Consider the following 22,395-nt stretch of genomic DNA (forward strand, 5'->3'; position numbering starts at 1 on the left):
GTCCCTGATGATGTCTGCCCTCTTCGTGGCACCCCTTCCCGAGGATCTAATGCCTCCGCCACTGTGCCCTTATAAACTCTCTCCTCGTCCGTCAGGGTAGCCTGAGAGCATTTCATTTTTTCCTGCCTCTACTTTTTGGGTAAGAACCCTCTTTATCTATCTATCTATCTATCTATCTATCTATCTATCTATCTATCTGTTGCTTTGAATATCTAAACTGTGGTTTAGCACTTGTAAAGCATTTTTATTTTATCTAAGTCAAGCAGAGAAAGACCCAGACAGTCTCTGCGTTGACAAGCTGTCCATGCTGTCAGCAGGCATGAGAGCGGAGCAGGCAGCCTCTGTATTGATGCATCCATCAAAAGGGGCGGGGCTTACGGTCATAAATCATTTTGACAGAAACCGCCCACATTATACTACTAGTGTAGAAACAAACAGACACAGATGGTCACAATCCCTAATCGTCCTTCTTGCCAGCAACCCATGTGCCACTCTGTAGGTGCCCAATGGCTGCCTACTGGACCTGCTGGCTGTTTGAGTAGCACTGCCACACCTCAATTCAACCACTGCAACTTTCAGCTTTTTGGGTGTTTTTGCATTTTATGAAGGGTATTGAGTTCTACATATTACCGTACAAGTATGAAAGGCACAACAACAAAGAAAGAAAGAAAGAAAGAAAGAAAGAAAGATGGGCACTAAGTGGTATATAAGAAAGAAAGAAAGAAAGAAAGATGGGCACTAAGTGGTATATAAGAAAGAAAGAAAGATGGGCACTAAGTGGTATATAAGAAAGAAGAGAGTTTTTGAGTTTTAAAATACCTTTTATTAAACATTCAAACAATCATTACAAAATCAACAAACCATCAATAAAAAAGAACATCCTATGTGACCTATGAAGGAGTATTTTACTGTAGTATCCTAATAGTTAATTCACAAAACAAAGACACACTCGTCATTAACAATTTTACAAATTGCATTCATTGCACACCACTGTTCTATAAATGTATGCAAATTATGGGTCATCGTATAAAACTTGAAATCTAATAAAATTCTTATTTTTAATTGTGCTTTAAAGAAACCCACCAAGTCAGACTCCCTGTCACTCTTAATTTTTTCCTTCCTCGTGATATAAATGGCAAGCTTAGCCTGTCCCAATAAAAAATTTGCTAATCTGCCAACATTCTTTTTTGCTTTCACATTAGCCAAACCATATATAAAAATCTGATTGGTAAAATAAACACCCAAAACATTAAAGACACTGTCAAGTACAGATAAAAGAGGTTGAATCCTAAAACAGTAAAGAAAACAGTGACTAACAGTCTCTCTCTGTTGGCAAAAAGGACACAGCTCTGAGATGTTGGGGTTAATTAAGGACAAAAAAGAGTTAACTGCCACAATCCCATGAACAATTCTCCATTGCAGATCGCCAGTTCTCTTATTCAATGGTGGACTGTACAGACTCTCCCAAATGGGGCCGACACCCTCTACCCCTCCCAATTTATCCCTCCAGGGTGTATCCGGTATCTGCATAGTTGGGGCTGATATCGAGCTTGGACACACACTTTATTGAGCTCCTTCCCTTCTGCAGAGTCAAAAGAAAGATATTTAGTTCTTCTCCTGCCATTTTCCCCCATCAAGTTCTCATTGGCATTGATTAACAAATTTGGAAATGCAGACAAAGGCTCTGGTAATCTGTAGCATTAAAAAAGTCTTTCAATAAATCCTTAGCAGCTGAAGGTATATTCAAAAAAATCTGCCGCAAAAATCTTTCTGCTGTGCGCACTGAGCTCAGACCTAAAGCTGCAGCCACTGACTCTGCGCTCAGCCAACTGAGTAGCTGTGGTTGAATCAACTGTTTAATTTGTAGAATACCAGCTCTGATCAGGCGTTGTTTCAGAGATGTTGACTCTACAGCCACAGTAGAGACAACTGGCAATTCTAAAGTCCAATATAAATTTAAGGATCTTTCCTCAATGCGACAATCCAACTGTTGCCAGATTCTCAATATACTTCGATAAAAATCTGAAACATTACCTATGGGGAAGGAATCACTGTCCATTAAGAAAAGCGCGCGGTCCAATTTCAGGTTGCCAACTTGGCGCAGGAGAGCACACGCTAGTGGCTTCCAGGACACAGCCATATGACCATAAAGCAGTTTTGCAGAGTTTGCAGTCTGAATGCATTTTTCTGCTAAAATGTCCACCAGTCCTTGTCCTCCTGCACTCCTGGGTAGATGCAAAATACCTCGGTACAGCCAATGCTTCCCATTCCAAAAAAAATAATCAACTCTCTTTGCACTTCAGTAATCAGGTCAGGTGGGGGTTCCAGGCATGCCAACCTGTGCCATAGAGCAGATGCGACAAGGTTATTTATGATCAGCGTCCGTCCTCTATAAGACAGTTGGGGAAGTAGCCATCTCCAGCGTTGTAAACGGTTTCTGACCTTTTCTGTAACGCCTTCCCAATTCTTACTGTCACTGTTTATGCCTCCTAGATGTAATCCCAGGTATTTAATACCATCTCTTGTCCATTTCAGTCCAGAAGGCAATGAAAGAAAAGGACCCATCCAGTTACCCAATAGTACTGCAGAGCTCTTGGTCCAATTGACTTTAGCTGATGATTCTTTTTGGAACTCATCCAGCACAGACACCAGCCCATCCACATCTTGTTGTGTTCCAACTAATACTACGAGATCATCTGCATATGCTGAGACCTTCAAAGGCACTGAACACTCAGGAACAGTCAGTCCACCCACCACTTTCCTTAATTTGATCAGCAGGGGTTCTATAGCCAGGGCATACAACATGCCAGATAAAGAGCAACCCTGTCTAATCCCTCTATCTACTTTAAACGGAGCGCTCAGCCCACCATTAATTTTCAGTACACCCTGAATGTCACTGTAGAGCACCGAACCATGGAAACAAAGCAGGGTGGGAAACCAAATCCCATTAGTACTCGCCAAAGGTACTGATGCTCCACCCGATCAAAAGCCTTCTCCTGGTCCAAGGAAATTAGACCACCATGTAGACCAAACAATTTGCAAATTTCAAATGTATCCCTGATAAAAAAGATGTTGTCATATATGGACCTGTTTGGTACACAGTAACTCTGATCAGGGTGAATGACATGACCCAACACCTCCTTCATTCTCGTAGCCAACACTTTAGAAAATATTTTATAGTCAGTACAAAGCAAGGCTACTGGCCTCCAGTTCTTAATATTACAGAGATCTCCTTTTTTTGGAATGAGGGCAACAACAGCTCTTCTACAGCTCAAGGGAGGAGACCTTTATCTAAACACTCTTGAAGAACCGCAAGTAGGTCTGGTCCGATGAACTCCCAAAACAGCCTGTAGAATTCGACAGTAAGTCCATCAATACCTGGAGCTTTCCCAGTGTTCAAACTTGCCAATGCCCGCGAGAGTTCTTCAAGGGTAAGCCCTCTCTGTAAGGCTGGTAACTCCTCCACTGGCACCTGCGGCAGTCCCTTAGTAAAACCCGAACAAGCAGTCCTGTTCCATCAGTTCAGATGAGAAAAGTTTAGAATAAAAATCAACGGCAAATGCCCTAATTTGAGAAGAGCTTCTCATCTCACTTCCAGAGGGGTCATGTAAACAATGAATCATTCTGCTTTGGCCCTGTTTTCTTTCCAGCCCAAAAAAGTACTTGGTTGGAGCATCACACTCAGTTTCCACTTGAAAACGGGCTCTAACCAAAGCACCTTGGACTTTATAATCAGTCAGTTGTGTGAGGGCAGCTTTTCTCACTTTTATCATGTCCAGGTTCTCACTGCCCTTAGAGGAGTCCAAGTCCTGCTGGAGTGCTGCTATCTCTTCCTCCAGTGCTTTCATAGAATCATTCAAACTCCTTGTGACATTCAGAGTATACTGCTGACAGAACTGGCGAATCTGCACTTTACCAACATCCCACCACTGACTCAGAGAAGAGAACTGACATATCCTTTCTGCCACTGTGTCCAAAAGTACCTAAAACAATTTTTAAAATGGGAGTCCTGACATAAAAGCTCATTAAAATGCCAATGAGAGCTTTTTGACTTTAAAGATGAAAGAAGAACATTGCAGGTAACTAATGCATGATCAGAAAGGCTTGTTGGCACAATGACACATGAATTAAAACGGTTAAGATGATGGTTAAAAGTATAAAACCGATCAAGCCTGGCAAGTGAAAGGGTGCCACCACGCACCTGTGCCCACGTATACTGCCTGTCGCCCCCATTCAGAACCCTCCACACATCCTTCAATTCATATCGCTCAATGAGCGCTTGCAGCTCTCTGGCTGATCGCGGGTGGGGCTCTGCATGATTCCTGTCCAGTGCATCATTAAGGGTGCAGTTAAAATCCCCACCTAAAAACACACATTCATCCTGGTCACACTCTGATAAAGTACGCTCAAGACATTTAAAAAAGCGCACTCTTTCACTGCCAAGTGTTGGTGCATAAACGTTAATAAAAACCAACCTGCTGTTGTCCAAGTCCATTTTTACTTTAAGCATCCGCCCTTTTATCACTTCGAAGGCAGACACCGATGTCGGACACACTTGTTTAGATATACCAATGGCAACGCCAGAGCTGCGTGTTGACCCGTGACTAAAAACGTCTCCTCCCAGCATTTCTGCCACTCAATTTCTAGAGCAGTTTCACTGTGCGTCTCCTGAAGGTAAGTCACTGTCAGATGCTTTCCTCTCAGGAAGTCGCACACTTTCACGATCTTAAGAGGGCTCTTACAACCTGCAACATTAAGACTCCCAATTTTAAAATCGTACATTGTTAAAATGATAATGCAACCAAAAAAATGCTATACCATTAAGTAATATATGAAATGCAGATTTTTGAGCCTTTATTAACAAGTTGTTAAATTAGCAGTGGTACGTAACTTTCTTAAAATACTCAAGCCTCCACCCTCCTTGTCTGAAAAACCTCAGTGCCCGATCGTTGCTTCATTAACCGTTAACGGTACCCAGCCCGAGACGCCAAGATGACCGGAGGAGGGCTTGCGCCTCCACCAGACCACGAGGGGTGTCCGCCCTGGTTGTGTTGGGGTCACGGGTACAGGGCTGTGATACTCAGCCCTGTAGAGGACCATGGTCACTGCCAGGGGCGCCCCATGCCTGGAGAGCCCTGGACCTCACCCCTTCCGCCACACGTCTGTCACGGTACAGGAAAGGCTCTGATGCGTTGGTCGGATGAGAGCAGTTCAAATAGCGAATGGCCGAGGCAGCGTGTGCTTGATGCTGTATCCTGATAATTCTCTTTCCGATCAGCTGCTGTAGATCCGTGATTCACATTTTGATACAGTGATATAAATACTCTGAGTGGTGCAGTGAGAGTGATATGGGAAAAGATGATCCGCTGTGACAACCCCTAACGGGAGGAGCTGAAAGAAGAAGAAGAAGGTGCAGTGAGAGTAACAACGGTAAAGGAGCTCTGGTATTTAGAATAGTTTGACCATTCTGTGGACCATTATATTGTTACTGGTTAATTACAATCAGATGCATTGAACTAATAAACAATATGTGGTTAATTTCAGTGTATTTATAAACCGAGTCTGGGATGTGGATCTGAAAAGAAAGGATAACCACACAGGAACCGTAACACTGCTTTGACGCTGGGTGCCACCAGTCTGCAAAACCGAGCGGAGGACTTGCGTGCGACAGGGTATGAGGTACCATGGAAATGTGCGTGGCTTTACGGCAAGTGTAGGTTTAATACATCGCGATTTGCACGTGGAAACGTTCATACGGAACATTTCTGTGCATACGCACCATTTATACATGAGGCCTTGTCTGGAGTCCTGTGTGCAGTTTTGGTCTCCAGGCTACAAAAGGACATAGCAGCACTAAAAATGTCCAGAGAAGAGCGATGAGGCTGATTCAGGACTACAGGGGTGAGTTATGAGGAAAGACTAAAAGAGCTGAGCCTTTACAGTTTAAGAAAAAGAAGATTAAGAGGAGACCTGACTGAAGTGTTTAAAATGTTGAAGGAATTAGTCCAGTGGATCAAGACGGTGACTTTAAAATGAGTTCATCTAGAACACGGGGACACAGTTGGACACTTGTGAAGGGGACAATTGACACAAACATTAGGAAGTTTTTCTTTACACAAAGAGAACCACAGACACTTGGAATAAGCGACCAGGTAGTGTGGTAGACAGTAAGACGTTAGGGACTTTCAAAACTCGACTTGATGTTTTATGGAAGAAACACTGTAAGTGGATAGGACTGGCGAGCTATGTTGGGCTGAATGGCCTGTTCTCGTCCAAAGTGTTCTAATGTTCAACGACTGCATGCCGACCTTCCATCACAGTCGTGCTTGGGCCTTTAAGTGGCAGCCAATAATGTGCTGCCTTCCGGACCCTGTGCCGTATACAGGGTTAATATTTATGGCGAGTTCAGTTGCAGACTGAGACCACTGAATTTATGGAAGTGCACCACTGTCAGCCTCTGACAGGCTACGACTCAAAATCGTTGGGAAAGCCATCAAATGTGGCATGGCCTTAACTCATTTGAAGCATAGAGGTCACATCACCCCGTGCTGGTATCTCGCCACGGTTGTCGGTGAGCTACCAAACTGGTGTTGAACTTCTGGTGCATGCAGGACCTTCAGGAGAGAATTCAGACCCTTCATGTCTTCCATATTGTAGCCGTGTGCTCAAATCATTTAAATTCATTTTTTCCTCTGTCACACACTCGTGCGATTGGTAGGCAGCTAAAGGGCCTGAATAATAGCAGTACCACGCCAGACCAGGTGGTGGCGAGGTGAACTCAATCTTCTGCAGACCATCCATGGGAAATCCCACTCGCTTCTGGCGCCATTGATGACATCACTTCCGGATCCGACAACAATGATGATGTCACTTCTGTTTCCAGTGCTTATGATGACATCACTTCCAGTGCCTCCGCTTATGATGACGTTACTTCCGGTTCTGAACCCCGTCGGCGTCATTTCCTGTCTCGGCACATAAAGCCGCCATCTTTAACAACCTGCCTCAGTTCTGTTTTGGACTCAGACTTGTGAAGAACTCAAAACGAATTACCTATTTGCAGCCTGGGCACGCCATACGGTGGCTGCCGAAACCTTTTCGATGTCTTTTTTGCGTATCAGGAAACACTCCATAACTCCAGAATAACAAAGAGAAAACAGGACTCTTAGGAGTTTTTGCACATTTATTGAACATTAAAAACTGAACTGTCACTTTGTCACAAGTAACAACAACAACAACATTTATTTCTATAGCACATTTTCATACAAACAGTAGCTCAAAGTGCTTTACATAATAAAGAATAGAAAAATAAAAGACAAAATAAGAAATTAAAATAAGTCAACATTAATTAACATAGAATAAGAATAAGTGTCCAAGGGCCAGGGGACAGAAAAAACAAAACAAAACTCCAGATGGCTGGAGAAAAAATAAAATCTGCAGGGATTCCAGACCATGAGACCCCTGACCAGTCCCTCTGGGCATTCTACCTAACATAAATGAAACAGTTCTCATTTGGATTTAGGGTTCTCACGGAAGGACTTGATGATGATGGTCACGTAGACATCTGCCTTTTGATCCATCCATCATTGTTGGAGCATCATGAAGCTTTGAGTCGGTGGAGGTGGCGCAGGCCACCACCACAAAGAAATTGGAAAAAGAAACAGAAGAGAGAGTGGGGGTCAGTACGGATTTTAGAGCCACCATGAGTAGTTATTATGATGAATTGAACATACAGAGTATCAGGATTAAGTTAAAGTGAAGTTATGGAAAGGCCATGTTAGAGTGTTTAATCTGTGATCTGTTTTATAGTTTTAATACATTGTTCCTCTAAAATAGTAATTTGAATTAGATTATTGGAGTTTATGCCGTAGTGCCTAGATTTTCTACGTGCATTGAGATTACTTATTACAGTATTAATGTTGTGCACTTTAACGGAAGATTCTATTAAACAATTATCATGTCCTAGCACAACAGTAGCATTTCGGAAGGGGTTAAGAGCAGAGATAGATAGTCAAGATAAATGAATTACCTTCGATATGTTTTCGGAGAGGACCGGCGCGAAACTGTTTGGATGCAGGCCATCTCGCTTGAAGAAACGCGGCCTTTCCAAAAAGAGATTCCAGTTGTTGATGAACCCGATGTCTTGCTTCTTGCAGAAACCCTGTAGCCAGTTGTTCAATCCTAGCAGACGACTGTAGTACTTGTAAAATCGTCTGACGAGAGGTAGTGGACCCGAAATGAAAATCTTTGCCGATGGGGTCCTCTCATTCGTGTCTTTAATCAACGCTGCGAAGTCAGCCTTGAGGATTTCTGATTGTCGGTGCCTTATATCGTTTACGCCGGCATGAAAACGATTGCTCAACTGCCCTCTCCTTGTGCTTCTCGTAGATTGCGGCGCACGTCTCATCACATCTCGAACAAGAGCACCGGAAAACAAGAAACAAACGATTTTCCATTAGGACATGTGATATTGAGCTTTCTAACAATAGAATCACCTACCACTATTACATCACCAGGGGCTGAAGGCGAACTGGGGACGCGGAGAGGGTCGAACCGGTTCTGAGATAGGATACCGCCTGTGCCGATGGAGGTGCTCTGGCCTTGAACCCCGCCTGCGTTTCTGAAATCCGCCGAGGTCATCAGCGGTGTCGCTCCTGTTGATGTTTTGCCGGTTACAGATGGCGAGGATGGTTTATCCAGCAGCTGGGCCTTCAGATCTCTAAGGTATCTGAGCAGTTTCTGAATCTGTTCGTCGAGTGCCTGGAGTTCTTCAACTACGATTGCAACGCGATTTACCCTACTGTCGGCCATTGTCTGCTTCTGCTTCGTGCCCTAGGAGGAATGAGAGAGAGAGAGAGAGAGAGAGAGAGAGAGAGAGAGTAGCCAGACCCTTACCCCAGTACTGTGCTGAAGCCCACTTTGACTGCAGTTCCAGCCTGGAGTTTGAGGCCACAAGCTTCACACCCTGGATTTGGAGATTTTCTGCCATTCTTCTCTGCAGATCCTCTCAAGTTTTGTCAAGTTGGATGGAGACCATCATGCTCCTCCAGAGATGTTCAAGTCTGGGCTGTGGCTCAAGCTAATTCATGGCGTTGCCAGTAAGCCACTCGTGTGCTGCCTTTGCTTTGTCCTGGTAGAAGGTCCAGAGCACCCTGAGCAGGTCTTCAGTAAGGACGTCTCTCTACTTTGCTCTGTTCACCTTCCCATCAACCCTGTATGGTCTCCCACTCCCTGATGCCTCCAAGCACCAGGCTTCACTGTTAGGATGGCATTGCACAGGTGACGAGTGCTGTGTGACAGGTGCAGAGATACTAAATAATAGATAGGGGATAGATGGACAGGCACAAATAAAAATAGAGGGTGTCACGTGCATGCACACTGGGGACAGCTTCTAGGCTACAGTGAGGGTAAGTTCCCACCAGAACACAGGATGGCGCTGTTCACTCACACCTCGTCTCTGTCTTTTACTGACCGCTAAACTGACAGCTTTATCATCCTCGACATCCCTTCCACCTGGACCCGACTCCTCATGCTGCCAGTCCTTATTATCAGAAGTTTGAATTTGTCTGCAGGCGCCCAACCGTTTATGACTGTTTGTGGTTTTCTTACAATGGATAGATGTGAAAGGCACCATATGATAGGTAGGTAGATAGATAGAGTGAAAGGACCTATATAATGAATATCTAGATATCAAAGGCATTAAATAAATGAGTGATTGATAGACATAAAGGCACAATGTCATCGATGTTTCCATATGAAAGGCACTACAGTACCGTATATAACAGATAGATCTGAAAGGCACCATAAAAGGTTAGTCCAACTGAAGAGCTTGGGAGTGAGTGAGCGAGTGAGCGAGTGAGCCTGTGGTGGATGGCTCCATGCTGGCCTCCGATGTCCCACTCTCTTAGCAGGGCTCATCATCTTTAAAGAGACACTCCTGAAGTAAACAGAATCAAGTAAGAAAGTGCCCTTCATGTCTGTTTGTCTGTCTGTCATATAGTGCCTTACATAGTACCTTTACATTAATCGATCACTTCTATATAGTGCCATAATAATTTAATCTAGATATAACACCAGGTTGCCAGTAAACTGGCGAGGTCCACGACTAGAGCAGAAAGAAAAGAAGACCACCTGGCCGTGGCTCACCAAGTAGGCGCTGCTCCATGGCCTTTGGATTCCTCCTTCTCTGGTCTCATAGTAGAGTAAATCGCGACCCAGCAGGTGCAGAGCCAACCTCTACTCTGGCCAGGTGGATTGGCGATTCTACATTGGCCCTAGTGTTTGTTGGTGTGTGGGTGTGTTTGTGTGTGTCCTGCGCTGGGTTGTCACCCTGCCCGAGATTGTTTCCTGCCTTGTGCCCTGTGTTGGCTGGGATTGGCTCCAGCAGACCCCGTGACCCTGTGTTTGGATTCAGCGGGTTGGAAAATGGATGGATGGAGTATATGGGACCCGAGAAACCTACCGGCAATAATTACAATACGCATGTAAATGAGTCAAAATATCACACAACGGAGACCTAAAAGGAGACAAAAACAAGACAAATCCATCCCACAGACAACAGCAGCTGTGCAAGGCTGTATAAAAGACAATGGTGAAGAGAGTGAAGAGATGATAATCAACGATAAAAGGGACAAATACAGAACTAGATGTGAAAGGCGCTATACAGCAGATGCACAGACAGCTGCTATAATAGATGGACAGAAGTGGTGCTTTATAACAGTTGGATGTGAAAGGCGCTATAAAATGCATCAATCTAGGCCATGACTTCTCTCAGAATGGCATCCCATCCTGCCTGCTTTTTGCCCCTGAGTCACTGTAACAGAACACGTGGGTTCAGAAAGTGACAAGGGCTCATTGTCAAGACCCTCCTGTGACAGATTTACCAGCCATGTGCCGCTTTCACTCCTTTCATGTCATGCAAATGAACTCAGTCAAGGAGATCCCTCCAGCGCGCGTCATTTGTGCTTTTCGTGGAGATGGCTGAAAGTGACTGAAGATAGAAACAGGCAGATGAGTGTGGTTGGTGGGCACTCGAGCAATGATGCCAGTTGACTGGGCCATGATATGCTGAGAAAACCCAGAAGTCTCACTTGGGCCAGTCTAATGGCCGGTGGTGCTGAGACACTGTGGTGTGACATCCCAATCAGTGGAATGAAAGATGAGCGTATGTGAGAATCAAGTCGACATTACAGTCTGGGCCAGCCAGCTCATATATTCACAGCGACACTGGCATCCGCTGGATCTGAGGGCATCTGTCTATCAACACGTCGCTCCTGGAGCTGTGCGGCTCCCTCTGACGGCTCCTCACAGGCACAAGGAATGGCAGATGAATTTCAATGAGGACTCAACTTTTCTTGCCAAACTTGGAGAGTTTTGCCCGTTTTCTGCTTGCCCATTTTATGATGTCAGAGGAGGTGTTTAAAGCTGATTGGCTGAAGGTGCGGGGTTGTGCATTTTATAGCCCTGAGTGTACATGGAACACGTGGAACTGCCATCACAAAGCCCTTCGCCTGCTGATGTGGGTAACAACCTGGAGACAGTGTAGCACCTTGTGCCCCAAAAATACAGTGCCTTATGGCAAGCATCAGCCCTACTACAGGACCCCAGGACCTCTTCTTCCTCCTCTAGCGCATATTGAAGATGAAGCACAAGCAGCAGAATGAAAGCATTGGACACAAACCCTTCAATGCAGTGTCATGAAATAAACTGTTCAAATTCAGTCCTATGGCATCATGTCGGCCTGGGATATGGATGGGCACTTGGAAATCCTTTGGCTGCCTCGTGGTGACGCCAGGACTCTGGCAGACCTTGAAGGGAATGTGCTGCCGTCATCAGTGTCGCAGCCTCATGAGACGAACAACAGCGACTGGGGCGTCCAGAGAGGGGCACAAAGGCCTGCTGGCAAAGGTCAAATGGACTTGAGTATGAAGTTCTCTCCTCTACTACCGATGGACCCTCCACCTGTAGGAGATTTAAGCAGACACACACACACACACACACACACACACATATATATATAGGTACATGCTGTCTGTGTAAGGCTGGGGTTATTTTGTTTGATTTGAATTATTCCTGTTCAGTGGCGTGGGCTGAAGGGAATTTGCCACTGACCTGACAAGTAAAGACGCGGCTCTGGCTCTCCTCATCCGACGGGCAGCTCTGGTTTCATCCTCTAAATCTCCATCTGTCCATCTGCCTACTGATGCCCACCTTACTCATGGAGTGCACACCATCAATCTGGGTGTATCACTTGTGCCTGATGGTGGGACCCCCGTGAATCTTCTGTACTACTGGGTGCTGCCATCGTGACACCCAAACCCCCTCAGCTGAGACAGAAGACCTCACAAGAACTTCATGAACGTTTCTTTTAATTACATTTTTAAACAGAAAAAAGTTAAAATGAAGAGAACATCACAAAATTTCAAAAACGTCCAGGTGGCTCCAACCTACAAAGAAAAAACAAGAGAGAAATAAATCACTAGACGTGCTTCTTCCAGAACATTCTGTCACACACACACACAGCCATCGTCCTCAGATCTGGGGACATTTGTGTCACTGCACAGGTCTGCTGTTGGTGTCAGATTCAGATAATTTGTGTGTTTCACTGCTGGATTTACCGATTTGAACCCTCACTGCGTCTAATCCAAGAGGAAGTGAAGCGAAGTGGACAAACGCAGAGCAGGTTGTGCACAGAGCCAAGATGTCTCAGGCATCCCAGTCTGCCCAGTCACTCTCTGGATGGACTTTACAGGTTTGTGTCCACCTGTCCAAACTTAATGTCACCATAAGTGACAAACAAAGAGGACAAATGATCTGATGGCAACAGCTGATGGCCGTTTGGCTAATTTGGTTTTACATCTCACATCTTTACAACAAATAATGTTATACTTACAATTAATTTTGGTTCATTCTGCGGTGCACATGAGAATTGAAAATAACCTCCATATTATTTAGACACAGATGAATCTGTTCATTTATGCCAATGACGTTGACATTAAGCTGGCGGAAATCATTTTCCTTCTGAAGAATTTCATTAAACAAAGCATTATTTTCATTTCTTACAATTTGCAACGCAACTAATGTTTGTCGCATGAAATGTCGTAATTCTACTTCATTTGGACCAGTCTGAAAAATAAAAATAAACACAGAAATGAATGAACCTTCCTGTTCTTGCTCTCTTTTCAAACAACATCGTCTACGAATGTAGCAGACTTGAAGGCACAATATAACTCAACCAAAACTCTTTCACAAAATTAGAAGGACAAAGACGCTGGGATGGAGGCGCACACTGAACTGCATTTAGGAAGACTTTTCTAAGTAGTGTATGGGGGGCATTTTGTAAAAAAAAAAAAAAACATTATTAAATGAAAAGGCAATCTCTTGTAAATGAAGAGGGAAGACCACGGAAAAGGTTTGGGGGACCACAACATATACTGTCAAAAAAAGAAGGAGCGAAAACAGATTGTAAAACTTGCTAAGCCAAAGTACAGAGAGTAGTCACTGGAGACGGAGTCAAAGCACAGACGGCCTGCGATAAGTGCATGGTGTTCATATATTGTGGTGAAGGAGGAAGAGGAGGATCAGATAGGCGGAAATGAGGTCAGCTAACGGGAGGGCCTTCGGGAGTGAGTTTTCATGAGGTCTTCTTTTCTGAGCATCTGTAGATGAAGGAACACAGGCATTATTGCACTTTGTAACAGCTCTCTGGACACAGCCCCTTGCTCAGTTGAGCCCACTGACTGCCTCCCAAGCGCACGTGTGTGACGTTTATTTTCTAAAGTCTGCGCATAAACATGCTGCAAACGTTTAATACATTTTAAGAGTAAAAACCACAGAAGGGTGAAAACAGGCCAGGCTGACAATGGCAACGACTAATAAAATAGCTGTGTTAAGTTTATAGTAGGTGTGCGAATGATCAAGCATTGACAATATTAGTTCTGGCAGTGCCAAGACAGCTTGTTCTGCTTAGGGCCCCATGAAGGCTTGGGCCGGCCCTGTTTACGTGAGTCTGTACATCACCTAAGCTCGGCATCAGTGGACACGGACTCCACATCAGCTTCAAGTACCGTTAGGGTAACCCAATGTGTGCTCGTAATTATCTGAAGGTTCTTGTACTTTATGCCCACTTCAGTACATTGACCTGACTGTAGTCAAGCAGATCCTTTACAGATGACGTATTCTCCCTGCATAAAGGAAACTATGACGTCAAGTTCCCACCAAGACAGATCTGCTCCACATTACTGTGAATATACGAAGGACTGACACTTTATTAGGTGCCTCCTAAGAATGTAAAGTGAAACATTACATTCTGTATGTCCTGTAACAAACAATTCCATTTTGTGAAATTGAAAATATTCAAGTTTTGTGGAGAATGCAGGACAAAAGTCGATGTGTCTTATTGGGAATCTGAGGCCGTTGGGAAGAGCTGTGTTAAAAAAATGCCCTTCCAAACCGGAGCGACACTCTCACAATCTTTCTCTAATCGTCCTTTTGGTTGCATTTTCATTTTATAACTTTCATTTCATTTTGGTTTTGGCAGAAAATATCTCCCATACCATAACTCTATAGTAAAAGTAAAGCCTGCACCCTCCGACTATCGCCTACTGAACGTGTTCTGAATACGTCTTCAGTTGTCAATGAGGAGATGTTCTTCCAAAGACGTCCGTCAACTACGTATGCCAGTGCCAAGCACTTTCATACCCTCAATGTCTGTCACAGTGAACTGAGCCGTGCGTATGGCAGAGCTCCCTCACACCTGTGGTAGTGACCTTTATGGTGGTCATCTTCACTCTGACTTGACATTTGGAGGTGGTGTTATGATATGATAGCAATAATTCACTTTATTGGCCATTTACACCTTCTTGCAGAGACAGAGAGAGAGAGAGAGTGAGTGAGAGAGAAGCTTGGGGTCCGTCCTTAGATATTGAAGTTTCTGCCCACTGCATTGTGCATTGTGATAGATTAGGGTGCCAGTAAGCCCCAAACACGAACATCTCCTCATTGACAACTGAAGACGATTCAGAACACGCTTCAGTAGGCGATAGTCGGAGGGTGCAGGCTTTACTTTACTACAGAGTTATGGTATGGGAGATATTTTCTGCCAAAACCAAAATGAAATGAAAGTTATAAAATGAAAATGCAACCAAAAGGACGATTAGAGAAAGATTGTGAGAGTGTCGTCTCGGGTTTGGAAGGGCATTTTTTTTAACACAGCTCTTCCCAACGGCCTCAGATTCCCAATAAGACACATCGACTTTTGTCCTGCATTCTCCACAAAACTTGAATATTTTCAAGACAGTCCCGGGTTCAAACAAAGGATGTTTATTCCACAAATACCTCCAGAAAAGTATCAAAGCACACGTTGTCTCTCTTCCCATCACCTCTTCTCCTTTTCTCTCTCTACTGCACTCCCCTCTTCCAGTCGACTGTTGCCTTTTTTCCTCCCAGCTTTGATTCTCTGGACAAGGCAGTGCAGCTCCTTCAGTTTAGAACCTGCCAGTACAACTTTGCCCACTGGATACACTACTGAGTCACACGAAAGTCCAGAATAGGGAGTATAAGTCCCTGCAGTGCCCTCTTGCAGCACCACCGGACACTGGCAGGGCTGGAATGCTGAACTACAACTCCTGGCATTCCTTGCTAGAGCCTACATGGAGTACAGGGCTGCTGTTATCCTGGTGGGCTAGGCTGCTCCTGGAAACCGTCATTCGTTCTCGTTCACATTCATCTCTGCTAGTGAAGGTATTAGAATTCATTCTGGTCAGGATGCCTGTCCATCTACTTGGGGCATCCCATCCAGGTAAAGACCCCTTCACGGTCCTGGCCGGCATGCCCGTCCATCCCATATGGCACTTACAGCTTGTAACTACTAGTTACTCCACCTGTCCCCATTAGTCAGCGCCACTGTCACCTTTCATAATGTTAAAGTGGCTGATGCCTGCTGCCCTGTCACTACAAGAGCACACGGACCTTAACAGGCACTCACGCAGTTTGTGTTGTACTTGAACTTTACTATGCGTTGTGTTGAGGATTACTGGAGTCCTCTTCTCTCTATTATATTGTATTAATCCCATTTTTGACATCTACTGCACGCCTAACCTACTTGGAAAGGGTCTCTCTCTGTACCACACAAGGAGTGCCGCAGTGGGCTTTTAACAGGCCCTGCCTTTTGACAATAGCCCCCATGACTCTCTAGGAAGACAATAAAAAATGGGAAAGGCAGTTCAGAGAGAGCCCCCTTATCAGGTAGGTTAGGGGCTGCTGTTGTTATTACGTGTGTTTGATCTCCCTGTTCTGTACGCTGAGGAAGAGTCACATGAGTATCCTTTAGAGAAAACTGAGTAGGTTTGATATTTATTTATTATTTAGCTCTAAAACAATAAGGCTCATACTGTCGCTGCTTCCTGCAAAAGGTTTACAAATAATACGCTACATAAACTGACAAAATTGGTTGAGAAATTGGAAAGTTACAGATTTTAACATAACAACTTGTACATGTACTGTATGTGGAGACACGTCAAGTTTACCAGTGGATCTGACTGCTCCAATGTGACAGACGTACAGACACATCACTCCTAATGGAGGCAGCGGTCAGTGCGGCCACTATGCCAAACTCGGTCTAAAGCCCCTTGTTTTTCAGGCCTTCATGTAAACATCCCATAATGCACTATAAAACAATAATTTTATTCTGGTGACATACCATAATGTTAGGATAGGCTGATTCACGGCTCTTTCATTTCCTCTGTGTGTCCCTGTGGGTATAAGTGTAAATGTGCCCTGCAGTAGGCCAGGGCAGTGTGTGGTCTGTGTCCAGCTCCATACGATCCTGAACTGGATGGACAGAAAAACTGAGAGTGTTTGGACTGAACCCATGCAAAGTTCAAAGTGTCCAATCGCCACCCAGAAACTGAACTCTAACTCTTTTTGATGACCGTATGACAGTGACAACAGCACCCTAAGCGGACTGTAGAGGTGATGGACACTCCTGTTCAGTATCACTTTGGCTTTGGACAAGATTCTCCTGCCCAATCTCTTCTCTTTTAGGTCTGGGTACCCAATAAATGCCCCACCTGGTTTCCATGCCTCTGAAATAGACAGCTGACATAAAAGAATTTCAATTCTCAGGCTGGCAGAGGTCATCTGCATTGCACCCTGGAGCCGACTATTCACAGAAGAAAGTGAGTTAGTGACCAGAGAATGGAGGGAAGTGCAGCAGGGAGAACAGACAAACGGACGAGCTCAAGCAAACACATGACAATGCAGTGAGAACTCAAAGCTTTAAAATTGGATTTCAATTCAGCTGTTTTACTGCCTGAAGAGATGAATGTTGTTAACAAGCAGCCATAAAGTTTCAATCACAATGCACATTAAATTATGAGATATTTAAAAGAAACAAAAACTTACTCCTGGCGGGTGTCTTTGATCCCCTGGACCTAATGAGCAAAACAGAACAATTAGATATAAAAAGAAAATGAAGACGTCACCTCAGCATTACAACATCTGCTCCACTCTACAAGTGGGTACATCTTCTTCAATAAGTGCAAATGTGCCAGTCTAGGACTTCAAGAAAGCATCGTCACTTCTATGCAGCCATGCAGAGCAGGATGAAGAATCAGATAACTCTCAGATGATAGCCATGTGTGAGGAATCTCGACACCTCATCTCAAAACCAGTCACCAGGAGGAGAGAAGTAGTGATGGTGGGGGACTTGTCATTAGAAAGATGATGTGCTGTTGGGCCAGAGTGCCTCGTATGGTGGGCCTTCATACTGGAATTGTAGGTAGGGACGTGGTAAAGAAAGGGATATTGTCATTGTCAATGTTAGAACAAATGACTATTGAATAAAATCTGTCCTTGAGTCTAGGGGTGCGACTGACATCTTTGGGGAAGTGTTTATGGAAAATGCGCTTTTACATATTCTGACTCAGAGCTCAGATTTCCTACAGACTGATTTAACTCTTCAGCAGTTGAATTTTGAACACAAAGCACCACAAAGTCCAACACTAACAGCTTGACAAACAGGCCGTAGGTTTCAGTATTTTTGAGTTTACTGGGAGTTAAATTTAAAGTAACATTTGGCATTTGGCATTTTAGACAAGGATTCAGAAACAGTAGGCCGTATCCTTTTGATAAAGTGACTCGTCAATTGATAAACTGAGCTGCCAACTGTCATTTTCAACTGCTTATTGAGCAAATTTTCTTTTATTTTTCTCCCCGGCTAAAGATGCCTAATTTCTGTTGCCAATGAACTTAAATGATTTAATTTACTTTAATACAAATAGTGAGCTTTGTCATATTAGTTTTAAAATGAGTTGGAAATTAAATTTAAGAGATTGATTAATGAGAAGCAAAGAGTGGAGATAACCGTGTCTGACACCACTGGGAAGTAAAAAGAAGACAGGAGGAGATATTAGAGTTTGAAAGAATAACAGTGAGCCTTGACGATGTCGATAAATTGTACACGTAATCCCATCACACCGTCAAGTTCTACTTCTCCATGCAGAGAATGGCGGCCTCGACAGTTACATACAGAAGATGACGAGGATTATCAGAGGCTTGGTGAAACGCCGGTGTGATCTGAGTGTATCAGTTGATGAATAGCAGTGTGTAGGCCTCGTATTCAACCAATGAGGTCAGGCAGTAAAGCACAGAGATTAAGGGCTCTATTCATTCGGAGAAAACGACCGAACTACAGTTTGAAACAATGGATTAGACCAGAAAAAGCATAAACCCCTTGTGGATTTTCTATCAGGACTCAAACATTTTTCCCTTACTTGTGGTATCAACAGAGATTGACGGCTGTGTCATCAGAAAAGTTAAACCCTTCAAGGAAAATGTTAACCTTAGAGTGGCACAGCTGGAGAGCTGCAAGTCCCTTGAAATAGTTTAGAACAGATTTTAAATGATTCATTTCAGAGTGTCTGCTAGTTTTAAATGGAGAAATGGAGGTGCAGGAATCCCATTTTCCAATCCCGGGTGGAATAATTTACCGAGTTTAGTTTCAGATACACAACAGGGTGCCCTTGTGCGGTGGACCTCAAATTCACCTTTTGAAGAAGCAGAGAATTGAGTTTAAGTCTTCTTTATGGGATCGACATTAAGCACACCAGGGTGTATGTTATCTAAGGATGACAGATATAATCTTTGATCAGCAGTTTGTTGTTATTTCCCTCGGGCCAAGACACTCGCATAACAAAGTGTAATGTCACAGATTGCAACGCTTAGAGCAAACCAAACCTGAGACACACAGCTGAACAGGATGCACTCATCTGAACCTGAGCTTTTGGCAGACGTTGCTCCATGGCACATGTGGTAAGAGCAATTTTATAGCTCCAAAGGAGGCTAAGGATCACAATACCACTCTTGATACTATTTATTTTGAGATAAATAGTAAAATCTTAAATGAAAATGATGAGAGGAGGAAAAAGGGTTACTCATTTTAGCCATGAAGGGTGTTAAATTAAACAGAAGGAGTTGGTAAAATTTAAATTAGAACTGAACCTGCAAAGAGAGCAGATGACTCGGTAGAGTGAACTGCAACTCACCAGTGCACAGACGACTTGTATTGGTTTACTGGTGCAAACGGGTAATTCCCAGTGGGCTGTGCCGGGTAACTGACTTTGAGATAGAAAGAGAAATAGAGAGATAAAGGTGCAATGCGAGAAGGCCACACTCCACCCATAAGGTGTGCCTTTCCACTCGTATGATCCTCCCAATCTAAGTTGCCACCACTCACCCCACTGAGCTTAAGTGCAGCAAATAAGAAGAAGGGAGCACAAGATGCTAATTGTGACTTCTTCCAATGGCAATTAAGCAAACACGCTTCATCTGGGCATTCATGGAAATTTTAAATGATGTGTTAAGAATTGGCTGCAGTGCTGAAGGGAAAGCTGAACATTTAAAGAACAAGTTGTTGAACTCTGGTGTGATGACGCTGTTCTTTAATGTTCTCCAGTTTAATCTGGCCGGTGATTGCTAATGTCTGGTTAGGGTTTGTTTTTGTTCAACAATCTGGGCTACATGGTAAAGCGGTGAGGAGGAAGCCATATTTAAAGAAAAAAGGCAATAAAATTCTCTAACGAGAATGTGGAAAAGAGAAAATGCAGTTCTCTGAGCTTAAAGGATAAATTTGGTGTTTGGTAGTCAAAGTTACATACAACTTATGGCATGTGTTCATTTGCCTTGACGTTTGCTTGGTTAACTAAAGCATTCAGTTAGTAATAGAAAGACACCCTGCCACCTCTGTGGATCTAACTGAGGCTGGACAGAGTTTGTAAAAAGATGCGTGCCTGCCAGCCAGGCCTGGTCACCCTCCATGAAACCCTCACAAATCACAAAGAGTGTACACTAGTTCAATGCCAGTCTGACTGGCTGTTACACCATCTGAGGGACCTGACCAACTCAAGATGGATGGAGAGCGTGGAGACGTCACAGACACTGAGTGGTGTAGTTGGTGTAGATGATCCGTTATGTGACAGATTGTACCTTCATACATCTGTTCTGTGGGCCCAGTTTAGAGAGGAGGGCCATGGGGTCTGTTCCAACAGTAAGAGACCATTTGGTAGGAAGGACCTAAGCCAGAAGTGGGAACACAAACACTGGCACGGTAGGCCAATTAAACCTGCGTTAGAACTTCTAGAAATGACAGGACTTCTTTTATTAAAACAGAAAGTCTCTATTTAATCATGCTGTAGAGATTATGAATTGTGGTGTGTATTCAGATTTCCAGGAGCTGTAAGAAAATGTCCTCAGAAATAATAATGTCCCCAAAGGCCTATGAAATCTGTCACGTATCGCATCCTTCTGAAATGAGGGCATAAATCAGGAATTCAGGTGGTCTTGTGCTGCTGGATACAGAAGGTGTCTTTTGTGAACTCTACACGCTAGCATAGCATGAGCAGCGTTCCCAGCGGAGTGACCAGTAAACACCAGAAAACACCAGTACACCTGAGCTGAATAGCCGTTCTCCAGAAAGTCCTTCTCCTGCCTGGCAGCCAGTCCTCCTACACAGCAGTGACATGCCAATGAGTGTGCCAGTTTGGAGACACACAGCTTCAGTTTCTGAATGAACATCATAACAACTGAGAAGTTGAATGGCTGTGGATCAGGTCTAAAGACCTACCTGGATTGGGTGAATTGAATGCCATGGTCTGCAGCACAGGATCTGCAAAAACAAGTACACATTTGTAAGCTGTTAGGTAATGCGTAAGCTGCCATGAAATCCAAAGAACAGGATTAAAGTAAAAGTAAAATGAAATTGGAATTGTTACTATAAACATAATATAATCAGTGTAATGAGAACAGACTGGCCTCAGTGTCACAACTGCATTTCTGCACGAGAAACTGTCTTTGTCCGTTTGCCCAGGTGAGGTAAGGAGCGGACTATCGATTAAATCACGTATGAAACTCTACATTTCTGCCTGTCGACGAAAGACACGGATGAGAAGTTGATGTCTTAGGACTTTAGATCTGAGGGGCTCAGGCACAGTTTGGAGAGGAGCTCAGCTGCTGATAACCCACAGAAGAAGTGAGTTTCTCACACACAGACATGTAAAAAGTAGGTGACAATAGATGGCTTCTTGCCTAAGCCAAATTTAAACTGTCTGTGGTGTGTAGAATAGAAGGACAGTGTGTTGCATTTCCCTTTCTAAGTGTACATTTGGAATGAATTCCCTTCATCGGCCCTATGCCACTGTGAGTGAAACTCTGTCAGTTTTCAAGCTACACTCTTCTCATCAGGCATAACTAGTTGAGCCTATCTGTATAAAGTACAATATGCTAGATAAAGGCAAATGGACGCTGGTAGGCCGTGTGCTTTACACTCACACACACAGTACACATGCGGACACAAAACACGTTTACATTGATGAACACAGGCACAGCTGAAATGCCGTGCGTATGCTTAGGACCGTTTGGACCCATGGCCAGGACCTCAGTGTGTGGACTTTAATGTACTGTAGGCTGTGATTCTCCACTGGGTACAGTTGGCTCAACTTGACAAGTAATCACCACAAGCTTATCTGGGTGTCTTTAATGAGCAGATGATATTGTGAATGGCTAAACAAAGACACGCATTTTATGCACCCAAAGTGTTCCCAGTGCTGGCTCGACCATTCAGGCCAGTGTTTCCCAACTCCCAGTCCACGGACCAACACTGGTCTGTAGAACATTGTTGATGGTCAGCAAAACAGCAGACCACAGCATCATCTGAATGCTCTCTCTCTCTCTCTCTATATATATATATATATATATATATACACAAACACACACACGCATTGCCAAGGCGTTATGCACTTCCTGTATTATGATGATAGGAGCGGCTGTTCAGCGGACCTGTAAAGGGCTCAAGCCGTCCTAAACAAGTGCCTTGAAACTCCAAGAGGAATCTATGGAGGAATT

This window comes from Polypterus senegalus, chromosome 3 (assembly GCF_016835505.1).
Source record: "Polypterus senegalus isolate Bchr_013 chromosome 3, ASM1683550v1, whole genome shotgun sequence".
In the NCBI taxonomy this organism is placed as follows: domain Eukaryota; kingdom Metazoa; phylum Chordata; class Cladistia; order Polypteriformes; family Polypteridae; genus Polypterus; species Polypterus senegalus.